Genomic DNA, 12,754 nt, shown 5'->3' with positions numbered 1-12,754 from the left:
GGGTGGAAAACCTCGGTTAAGGAAGAAGGAGGACATGTCAGAGGAACTGTTTTTGAAGGTAGCATCATCAGAACAGATGTGACGGAGGTGAAGGAACTGAGAGAATGGGATGGAGTCCTTACAGGAAGCGGGGTATGAGGAGCTGTAGTCAAGGTAGCTGTGGGAGTCAGTAGGCTTGTAATGGATATTAGTGGACAGTCTATCACCAGAGATTGAGACAGAGAGGTCAAGGAAGGGAAGGGAAGTGTTAGAGATGGACCATGTGAAAATGATGGAGGGGTGAAGATTGGAAGCAAAATTAATTAATTTTTCCAAGTCCCGATGAGAGCACGAAGCAGCACCGAAGTAATCATCGATGTACCGGAGAAAGAGTTGTGGAAGGGGGCCGGAGTAGGACTGGAACAAGGAATGTTCCACATACCCCATAAAGAGACAGGCATAGCTGGGGCCCATGCGGGTAACCATAGCCACACCTTTTATTTGGAGGAAGTGAGAGGAGTTGAAGGAGAAATTGTTCAGTGTGAGAACAAGTTCAGTGTGTGAACAGCCTTCTCGAACAGTGGAACAACCTTTCCATTGTTTGTGGCACCTGCTGTTCAAATAAACATTTGCTGCATATTGAACAAAAATAGTGATAAGCCTCAGTAACTATTTGATTTGTAATAATTTATAATGATGGTGTGAGGGACTCACTCTTTAAATTATGTTTTAAGTTTCCAAGCTGAATAAGCAAACCTCTTAAATAAAAACAAGTACAATAAAGCTCAGCACCAATTCTCATGCATGAAAAAATTATATTCCTGTTTTTTAAATTATTTCACGGGACGTGGATGTCACTGGCTAGGCCAGCATTTTTATTGCCCATTCCTAGTTGCCCCTTGAGAAGGTGGTGGTGAGCAGCCTTCTTGAACCCTGCAGTCCATGTGGTGAAGTTACATCCACAGTGCTGATAGGGAGGGAGTTCAAGGACTCTGACCCAGTGACAGTGAAGGAACGGCGATATATTTCCAAGTCAGGAGGGTGAGTGGCTTGGAGGGGTACTTGCAGGTGGTAGTGTTCCCCTCTATCTGCTGCCCTTGTCCTCCTAGGTGGTAGTGGTCATAGGTTTGGAAGGTGATTATGAGTTTAGATTTCAAAGTATAAAGCTTAACTGTGGCCAAAAAAGAAATATCATTTGTGTGTGTTAATTTTGCCAATACATGAAAAGTTGAAGAAGAGAATTACTCAGGGATACTTTCTGTATGAATGCCATGAGATGCCTTGTTAGTTTCTGCTGCTTGGGCGTTCTCAAAACCCTTGCCCTGTGTGAGAAATAGAGCTTTTCAGAATATTATAGAATTACTACAGAATTAGCAGGCACAGTATGAGACCATCTGACAGAAGACCATTTTCTTTCTCTCTCTGGAAAAACCCATAAACAGTCCCTAGGAATGTCAAGTTCACTGGGTCCAGGCTTCCATGTTGATATTCATAAGCTGATAATATGGCATCTTGTACCCTCTTATCTATACAAGTGCCTAATGGAGGCTAACAAATGGCTGCCAGCATGAGGTAAACTAAAAGGTCACCTCAAGCTAAAATGATGAACAAGTGGAGAAGTGACCGCCCTGATGTCATGGGTACCTACCCTGTTTCATTGGTTAGTAAGGTTTGAACAAGTGATTGACAAAGGGTGGAGAACCAACCCCTAGAAATAAAGTATATTCACGTGTGCTCGGAGGCAGCAGCCAGTCCTCATCAGGCAATGGCCTGGACTTCAGATAGAGAAAGACCAGGGAAAGTCGAAGAAGACAGAGGGGAAGGGCTATCCAGCACTTCAGCTAGACAGCAGAATACTGCCATCACAATCTACAGATATCAACACAACATCCGCCATCTGTATTCATCCTCTGGGATTAATAAACTGCTCTCACCTTTCATGGGTCATATGCTTTTCCTATCTATTTAGCTTATGCATCATATCTAAACTATAATTTCTTAATAAACTTAATAAACCAGCTTAAAATCACTTACGAATTCTTGACTGCCTATTTTGGGTAACCTGTGACACCTGAACATTAAAACTTACAAACTGGTGTGACGTGGGATTCACAGTGTTCGATGTGACCTTGGCTTGAAATTTGGGAAACTACAGTCTCAGGTTGTAGTTAAGTGATCATAGTTCCTTGGGGAAGCCAGGAGTCACAATGGCATTGACAGAGGGAATGTCTGATAGAAAGTCTAACTGAGAAAACAGACACACCTGGAATGAGAGATATCTTGAGTATTGTAAAATAGCGCAACAGAGATTACAAGTGTATTCTTGATAGGCTTTCTAAAGTGGCTCAGAAAGGCAAGATTAAGGTAAGGTTCAGAATAAGTTGGCCTACGGTGCACATGTATGCACCTTACAACTGGATAAAAAGTACAAGGCGTTAAGGTCAATAAGTTGCAGAAGGAAAGTGATGGCTGGCAGGAGAGCATTGCTGTTCTGCACAACCAACTACACTGGGAACATAATAAGAGTGTGTTATACGAGGAAAAAAACTAGACCAAACACAGGCACAAAATATTGCTTTACTGACCGAAAATACCAGACAAACCAGGGAGTTAGAAGACACAAGTGGAAATTTGAGGGAGTTAATTTAACAACAAAGTATTGCCTCCCCTGAAGCAGACCACTCCCTGTGCTTAGCTAAAATCAAACAGCTTCAGGCACAAATCAGTCAACAGTGGGCACTTGTGGCTGCTGCCAAAACCAGGACAGGTGGCCCTAGCCTTTGCTGGAACAATATTGTTGAAAGCATGTTCCCCTCTGCTCCACCTCTCCAATTGGATGAGGGAATGCCAGTGTGCGGAGTCACATGAGCTAAGGGCAGAGGACAGTCTAAAACAAAGACAGAAAGGGTTGTGAGGAATGGTGAAGATCCATTGACTAGCCAGAAATCTGGACCACCCCAGGGTATTGGTGCTGTGAAGGTGTGCTCCAGTGCACCAATTTATTGCAACTGCTTGGGTGACTGTGACTGCCATAGTAGGTGCATGGTGGAGGCTAACAGTAACAGTGAGCACTGCTTTCCCCCTCCTCCTCTACAGCTGAGTCCTGTCCCTGTCAAGCAGCAATTAGAATTGAGGCAGCAATAGAAGCCATGCGAATGAAGAACAGAGTTTAGCTTGTTGTTGCAGTGCATCAGATGCCTGGACAAGTAATTCCAGACCCCTAGTGACTGCAGCAAGCCTCCCATTGAGAAAGGTTTCTGCTCTCTGATATGGTGGTGGTAGGAGGCCAGTGGACTGCACTGTTGATAATGAAGGCCATGAATAATGAATAATGGTAGTCAGCTCTGACTCCTCCACCACCATCATTCACAATCCCTACCCCAGCCCCATGAAGGATGTGTCCCAAGTTATATCAGACCCTGCCAGGAGTTATGAACCGGTCACCCCTGATGTCCCCGAGGTACAGGCAGTTCTTGAGTCTGTCCCAGGTGTATTCCCAACCCATCTACAAGATTGTGAAGACATGATCAAACCCAAAGATATTAGCAAACCGCTATATGCTCCCATGAAGTAGTATTCTTATCCAACTGACAAGGTAGATGCTGAGAGGTTGTTTCCCCTTCTGGGAGAGTCCGGGACCAGAGGGCATAATCTCAGAGTAAGGGGTCACCCATTTAAGACAGAAATGAGGAGGAATTTCTTCTCTCAGAGGGTAGTGAATCTGTGGAATTCTTTACCACAGAGGACTGTAGAGGCAGGGTCATTAAATATATTCAATGCAGAGATGGACAGATTTTAGTCAATAAGGAAATCAAGAGTTATGAGGAAAGTGGAGTTGAGGATTATCAGATCAGCCATGATCTCGTTGAATGGTGGAGCAGACTTGATGGGCCAAATGGCCTGTTTCTGCTCCTATGTCTTATGATCTGTGTGATTTAATTACATTTGGAGTCAGGTAGACTGCAAGCTTGAAATTATCAGAAGAGGCTAAGTGTAGAAATGTGTTTGAAATGTTAATGAGTAAACATGAATGCTGTCTCAGCATGTAAGGCGCGAAGGGTATTTGCATTTTTATATAAGTGAAGGGATTGTTTGGGGATTTCAAAGGGATGTCAATCTCTTTTACAACTAGCCAGATCAGCAAGGCTAAGGAGTGTGTATATTTTCTCCAAAGGTTACTGACAATATTGGCAACATGAAAGTTTTCTATATTATGGGAAAGGTACAGTTCCAAAGATATATGGAACAATGGAGTTACATATTAAAGAGAGAGAAACATATGTAAATGAGTATGAAAGGCTATGCTGAAGGCCATGTAAGATATTACAGGATTGTTTGAAACAGCCTCAATGAAGTCTCCAGCCATTTGTGCATCAGGCTGTTGTGCCCAATAACTAGAGTTGGAGAAAGCCATTTGGGTTTTTTAAAATCTAAAGCCTATTTTGGACTGTTGTCTTAAAGAGGGTGTGTAACTGGGAGTCAGGTTAACTAGGAATTTTAGGATTTGCTATAGTATTAAATAACTGTGTGTGTTTGAAATCTTTTGTTTTGTTAATAAATATTTTAATTTAATTTTTAAAATCTCTAAATGTCTTAGTGGGCTCATTACTTCTGAATTCAGTGCATACATCTTCTCGTAATAAATACAAATTGCAAACCGTTGCGACAAATTTTACTTGTGGATTTGGTCTGCCTGGCAAACATCATCTTCCAATGTCATAACAGAGAAAGAAGCTAAAAAGTTTGGAAATAGTTTATATTCAATCTAAAATGCTGCATTCTTCCATGTTGAGAGAAATTAAACATGAACATTTTAGTGAAACTGAAAAAATTGAAAAATATTTGAAAACTGAATAACATTTTGAGTTAAAGCTCTCAGTGTGGATTTATTTTGGCCAAATCATACTTGTATCAATTTGAAAGACACCGAAGATGTTTCCCAAATGATAAGTCTGAATCCAATTTGAACTTTTCAAGATACTTGTGCCAGAGTTAAAATAACTGCTAAAAAAATCAAATTAAGTTAAGTAGAACATATCAGAACTTAAAAATTGTTTTAAGGGAGAAAAAAGGATAAATAAAATGGATCTGGGGAAATATCCTGTCCCCTTTGCCACAGTTAAAGTCTTCAAGGTTGAAGGGTTTGTTTAACAGTGAAAGTTGACTTTTCCTTTTATCAAAGTTGAAGGGAAAAGCTAGTAAGTATATTTGGAACAAAAAGTTTAAAATATAGAGTTTTGTGCTTCTTTGATTGTGAAAGTTGTTTTGAAAAAAAAAGTAAAAACGTGTTGCAATTGCATGCCAGGTTTTCTCCTCCCCACCCCCACCCCACCTTGAAAACAAGCAGTTAAATTAACCCTTTCTGCTGACAGCTTTTTTATTATATATACTGCTAAATGTAAATATTGGGAATTATTCAATTTTAAGTTTCTGAATTTACAGATGTGGTTGGACAAATTAACCCAATAGGGTCCTAACTAGAGCCTCAATATACTGTTTGTGTTTTTTTTAACAGTTAACGACGGTTTCCAGCTCCTCGTGAATACAGATGGTGCAGCATGAAATCCAGTTTGAGAATTAAAGCGTGGTCTGATGACAATTTGCACTAAAGGTTTTACCTTTCGAAGAGTTGGCCTTCACCATTCAGACCATTTGTTATCTTCTAAACCAAAGTCCTTGAGAACGGGAGATGTGGAAGTTACCTCTGAACTGGTGGCAAGCACTTCTATCTCTGATGCAAAAGGTGACATACCTCCAAATGTCAAAGTGTCAGTACCTGAGAAGATTCTGTCCCTCCAGGGAGAGAGTCACATTAACCTGTGACATACTGTTTGGGTAAATTGCATCAAATTGTATTGGTGGGCCTCTTATGCCTGTGGCATTGAGGTTCACAGTGGTCCTGAATTTTTTCACCTCAGAGTCCTTCCAGGCATCATATGGAGATCTTTGTTGGGTATCACAGCCAGCCATCCCTCACTACATGAAGGTTTTTACAGATGCTATGTTCAAATGTGCCCACGTGTTTATTCCATTTAGCAAGAGCAACATCAGTCAGTCAGTCAGGGCCAGAGGCTTCGGTAGGATTTGCGGGATTTCCAACAGTGCAAGGGGTAATAGATTGCATACATATGGCAATTAAAGCACCATTGGGACAGCCAGGGGCATTTGTCAACAGATAAACCTTCCATTCCATCAATGCACAGCTTGTATGTGACCACAAGCAAAGGATAATGCAGGTGTGTCCATGCTATCCTGGCAACAATCATGATGCCAACATACTGAGACCCTTCCAGCTGCCAGGGATGTTGTGTTGACTGGAACCCTTGGATGGCCGACTTCTGGGTGACATTGGTCTGCTCAAAATGAAATTTCAATGTTTGGACTGGTCAGGTGGTGCTCTTCAATACTCTCCTGCATGAGTTTCACTTATAGTTGTGATATGCACAACACAGCACCCAGAAAGGGGAAGCCCTGGCAGAGGGGGATAAATTGGAGGGAGCCCCATCCTCTGATGAGGATTCTGACTCCATTGATTGGCAGAGAGCTCTAGCACCTACTCCACTATAAGAGTGAACACGGCCATGTTGGCTGTGCCGCCTCTTGTCCTGGCCCTCTCTCGGGCATTATGTACCCTCTTCTCCTGCAAATAAAGAAGGACATTGTAATGAATATGCTGGCTACAATCATGCTTTCTAATGTGTGACCAACATGTCCTTTGTTGGCATTTCAATGCTTCTTAATGTTCCTTGCTCACTAACAGGTGCTGCAATTCTTAAGCACCTCCACCCCACCACAAATTCCCCTATAGCCATGTAGAGTGGTAGGTCTTGTTCATGTTGGCTTGTGCACTTGAGCAAGACACTTGGCAATCCCACATTTTGACCCACAGCACACCCTCACACCCTTCCATATAGGTGTTGTAGGATGCTGTGTGTACCTGCAAGTCATTATAATGTGAAGGTGCTCGGCAGAGCAAGGATTAATGTGGGACTGGAGAATAGCACTGCCATGGTATGATGTATAGGGTCACATGGCAATAGACAGAGAGAACAGTCTAAAAAGAACTCTCTGGAAGCAGCCTGCATGGAGACAGCAGCACTATGCATGACAGTAAACTGGGACCTGTATATAGTTAAAAATTAACAATAAATGGTTCATGTTTAAACATATAAGTCTCAAGATCTCATCTTTGAGACATCTAAAGAACCCATATTACAACATAGTGATCAGTGGTGATAATACAATATGGTTTGCAGTGCTGGGAGCTCCTAAAAGATATCATGTCATATGGACTATAACATGGTGAGCAGTGGTGGTAATATTAAAGGTGGCATTTAAAATGACAAACCCAAAACAGGATCCTAAGGTATGAGAAACTAAAATCAGCTGAAGCCTGACCAGAGAGATGTGCACCTAAGAAGAAAACCTGAAGAAACAGTTGAAAAAGCTTTGTTACAGACTTGGAAGTTGAGGAATCCACCATTGCGAGACCCCTGAATGTTACAAAGTGAAGATACTTGCTCAGATCACAAAGATGGGTGAGCACAATTACAAAAATTGCAGGACCTCTGAGTGATACAGAGCAAAAATAAGCTCAAATCACAAATAGGGTGAACAACACTACAGAAAATTGAAAGACCCTGAGTAATGCAGAGTCAAAAGTCCTTGACAGTTTACAAGACGGTGAGTAAAAATACAAAAAAGAAGCTTTACTTATATTGTAGAATAGATGGCAGTCCCAGGGCTCAGCATATCCATAGGGCAGCTGGAGGAAAGCTGCAATTCCAGCTAGCATCATGTAAGACTTCTGCAGAGTTAACAGTCTTGAAAGTTTAAAAGTTCAATAAAAAACCTGTGGAAAATGAAGTTTAAATTTTTTTTAAGAAATAACGCCCGCCAAAACTACCAGAAAGAGGGACATTAAAAAACAGTTAATACAAAAAGAGAAGAAATTGCTGCAGTTGCAAAGTTAAAAAAAGCAAAGCAGTCACGATTGCTGGGGAGTCTGCCAAAATCATAAAAGCACATGAAAATCACACCGATAAAAAACGACAAGCTGCAGAGGGCCTGAGTGAAAAAAAGACTAGTGCCTTAAAGGGGCAATAAAGCTGTAACTACAGGTAAAAAAAAACAGCCATTGACAGCAAATTAGAAGAGCCAGGTGCATTTTTGCTACAGAAAGGTCTAAACCAGACCCAAGACTGGTAATCTTGGAGAAGACTGTGTTTAGTGTACAGAAGGAGTACAGGATTAAATAAGGAATCAGAAGAAGAACAAGTTGTTAAGTTTTTATTCATCCTTGGTTCATTTTCTGGTGAAGTACTCCATACCCAATATATATAATCAATACTCGACAACAATTGGTGACATATTAAATGGCTTTGACAGATATTTTAAGCTCCACATTATAGAGAACACAGACCCTAGAAGGAGGTCTAGCATACCCCAATAAAACACCAAGGGCAACAAGAGGCCCTAGAGAGAGGGCAACTCCCAATAAAGCAGAGAGGGCAACAAGAAACTCCAGAGAGAGGGCAACAAAAGATTCCAGATGGACTGCAGTGGTTCAAGAAGGCGGCTCACCACCACCTTCTCAAAGGCAACTAAAGATGGGCAATAAATGCTGGCGCAGCCAGCGAAGCCCACATCCCATGAAAGAAAAAAACCAAGGGCAAGACCCCAGTGAGAAGAAGACAGAAGATCCCACAGTGAGGGAGAAAATATTCAAGCAAAGCACAAGATGGTTGCCGATCATGTCAGTGTGATGAAATGCACAAACAGAAGCATTTAGCGCAGAAGAAAGAAATGTCTGAGATCTGAACAAACAAATTTCAGAGACAACACAAAGGTATCCGATAAGCCTGAAGCATTTGCAACAATCTTTTGCCAGAAGTGCCGAGTAGATGATCCATCTTGACCTCCTCCAGAGGTCCCCGGCATCACAAGTGCCAGTCTTCAACCAATTTGATTCACTCCACGTAATATCAAGAAACACCTGAAGGCAATGGATATTACAAAGGCTATGGGCCCTGACAACATTCCGGCATTAGTACTGAAGACTTGTGCTCCAGAATTTGCCATGCTGCTGGTCAGGCTGTTCCATTAAAGCTACAACACTGGCATCTCCCTGACAATGTGGAAAATTATCCAGGTACGTTCAACACATAAAAATCAGGACAAATCCAACCCAGCCAAATATGTCCCATCAGTCTACACTCGATCATCAGTTAAGTGATGGAAGGGGTCATCAACACTGTTAGCAAGCCACAATTGCTTAGCAATAACCTGCTCATTAACTCTCAGTTGGGGTTCTGTCTCCCAGCTCCTGACTTCATTACAGCCTTGGTTCAAATATGGAAAAAAGAGATGAACTCCAGAGGTGAGGTGTGAATGACTGCCCTCAACATCTAGGCAGCATTTGACTGAGTGTGGTATCAAGGAGCCCTAGAAAAACTAAAGCCAATGGGACTCAGGAGGAAAGCTCTCCAGTGATTGGAGTCATACCTAGCACAAGGGAAGATGGTTGCAATTGTTGGAGGTCAATCATCTTAGTTCTAGGACATCACTGCAGGAGTTCCTCAGGATAATGTCATAGGCCCAACCATCTTCAGCTGCTTCATCAATGACCTTCCTTTCATCATAAGATCAGGAGTGGGGATGTTCGCTGATGATTGCACAATGTTCAGCACCATTTATGACCCCTCAGACACTGAAACAGTCCATGTCCAAAAGCAGCAAGACCTGGACAACATCCAGGATTGGGCTGACAAGTGACAAGTAAGATTTGCACCACACAAGTTTCAGGCAATGACCATCTCCAACAAGAGGGATCCTACCATTGCCCTTGACATTCAATGGCATTACCATCTCTGAGTCGCCCATTATCAATATCGTGGGGGTTACCATTGACAAGAAACTGAACTGGAACAGCCATATAAATACTGCGTCTAAGAGCAGGCCAGAGGCTAGGAATCCTGTGAAGAGTAACTCACCTCCTGTCCACCATCTACAAGGCAGAAGTCAGGAGTGTGATGGAGTATTCTCCGCTTGCCTGGATGAGTGCAGCTCCAACAACACTCAAGAAGCTCAACGCCATCCAGGGCAAAGCCCACTTGATTAGCGCCCCATCCACAAGCATTCATTCCCTCCACCACCTCCCTAACAGCACCTACATCACATGGGCTGCAACGGTTCAAGAAGGCAGCTCACCATCACCTTCTCAAGGACCATTAGGAATGGGCGATAAAATGCTGGCCTAGTCAGCGATACTCACATACAGTGGCAACAGTGTGTACCATCCACAAGATGCGCTGCAAGAACTCACCAAGGCTCCTTAGACAGCACCTTCCAAACCCAAGACTACTACCACCAAGAAGGACAAGTGCAGTAGATACATGGGAACACCATCACCTGGAAGTTCCCCTCCAAGTCACTCACCATCCTGACTTGGAACTATATCACCATTCCTTCACTGTCGCCGGGTCAAAATCCTGGAACACCCTCCCTAACAGCACCTACATCACATGGGCTGCAACGGTTCAAGAAGGCAGCTCACCATCACCTTCTCAAGGACCATTAGGAATGGGCGATAAAATGCTGGCCTAGTCAGCGATACTCACATCCCATGAATGAATGAAAAAAGGAGGAATTAATGAGCCTCAATTCCACAGTTGGCAAATAAAAGCAGGAGTTGGGAAAACTCAACCAATGTACAGCTAAGCAAAACAACAGGCAGAAAAGGCACGCAAATAAGTTGCGACCCTGGAAGACTCCTTGAATAATCAATATATAGCCATGGAAAAACATGAGAAGCTAAAAAGAACGTTGAAACTTACTTCAGAAAGAGCTGCTTTGGAACTGTCAGTAGCAATGAAATGATGCACTAAAGCCCAGAGTGAATTCGCAAGAGGTCAACAAGGAAATAAATGGTTGAAAGAACAGTTGATTGTCCCTCAAGATCAAACGCAAAATTCAGCGACATGAAGCAATGAAGACAGTCTTAAACAGCAGAATGGAAACACAGCAGAATAAACTCGAGGAGACTTTGTTAAATTACAGGAAAACTCAAGATGAAGCAAACGGGCTTCACAAAGAAAAGGAAAACCTGTTGAAGAATCTTCACACGCTACAAGGATGCCTCCGGACAAAGTTTATTCTTCTAGAAAATTACGAAGGGAAGCAAAACAAATTTAACGTCCCTCAGAACAAACTGAACAAGCGGTTGGCAGAGAAAGCTTAGCAATGTTCTACATTCCAGGAGGAAGCCAAAAGCTCCAAGAAAAAACTGAAGAGCAGATGAACCAGCTGGATGGAACTGAGAAGGCACTGAAAGGAAAAACTGTACAACTTTCCAAGCTGCGAGCGGATAATGAGTAAGGGGTAACACAATTCCAAAACTGAAGCAAGTTAAGACTTTGCTGGAGATGGACCTGGCCAACAATGAACCAAAATGAAGGACAAGGACAAAGTTCTGTTGCAGACAGAGAAAGAAAAGACAGAAATAAGATCAAATAAGGTAAACCTGACACTGAAGCGCATGGCACCAGAAGAAGGAAAAGCACTGGATGTCTCTGACGTGCTGAGGGCCATTGAGCTCAATAAAAAAATTCGTTTGAAAATAAAACAGCAAAACAAATGTTTGGCTGAGATTGTGAAGCAAGTGGAAATAAATGTTCCATTTGCAAACCTCCAGAAGCACCTGGTGGACGCCACTGATAAATGCAAGCCCACGCTAGGAACAAACATTCCCCTCGGAAAGAATGGGACAAACTCAGTGTCCGAGAAAAGCAGGCGGCTTGTTAAAAAAGAGAACTGCAACTCGAAGGAGCGCAAAAAATGAATCAAATGGTGGTAACCAAGTACCAGAAACAGAGAGTACTAATCCCATTCCTCCAAACACAACAGGCCAAGATGTGGAAGAACTGTTAAGCCTCAATACCGCCTGAATTCATAAAGTCAGAGACTTGGGATGGGGGAGAAGGGAAAGCAAGTAAAGATTGCATTACAAATAGTTATACTCCATTGGAAGGGAGGAAAGTTTTCTTTAGTGAAGAGAGGGGGATGTTGTATGATGCTGTGTGTACCTGCATGTCATTGTAATGTAAGGGTGCTTGGCAGAGCAAGGGTTAATGTGGCACTGGAGAAAAACACTGCCACGGTATGATATATAGAGTCACATGGTAATAGACTGTAAGAGCAGTCTGGAAAGAACTCTTTGGAACCAGCCTGCATGGAGATAGCAGCATCTTGCATGGCAGTAAACTGATACATAATTAAAGATTAACAATAAATGGTTCATGTTTAAAGATACAAATCTCAAGATATCATCATTGAGACATCTAAAGAATCCATATTACAACAATAGGCCCATCTTTGAAATGGTTACAAACTCACCCTGGCAAATCGTAAGAGGACATTCAGCCTCTTACAACACTGCAATCAAGTTATTTAGATGACCCCACGGCTGCTGACCTCCTCTACGACCTCCATCCAGGCTGCTTTGGTCTATCTGGGAGCTCTCCCCTTCCCTTCTGCAGGCATAAGGATCTCCCGCCAATCACACACAGCTTGGGGGACTCGCAGGAAGTCATTATCAAACCAAGGGGCCCTCCTCATTCTGGCTCCCTCAGCAGCTGGTTGCTCCATTCTCTCTTCCAGCTGTGGAGACACAGAGAGAGTTAACGGGTAGAGTTTGAGTTTTTTCCCTATTCACTTGTTATTGAAGGCCAGGGAAAGCAATACTTAATAAGAATTATCCACAAGATGGATACATAGC

This window comes from Carcharodon carcharias, chromosome 7 (genome assembly GCF_017639515.1).
Source record: "Carcharodon carcharias isolate sCarCar2 chromosome 7, sCarCar2.pri, whole genome shotgun sequence".
In the NCBI taxonomy this organism is placed as follows: domain Eukaryota; kingdom Metazoa; phylum Chordata; class Chondrichthyes; order Lamniformes; family Lamnidae; genus Carcharodon; species Carcharodon carcharias.
The sequence above is the reverse complement of the archived record's forward strand: the minus strand, read 5'-3'. Positions refer to the sequence as shown.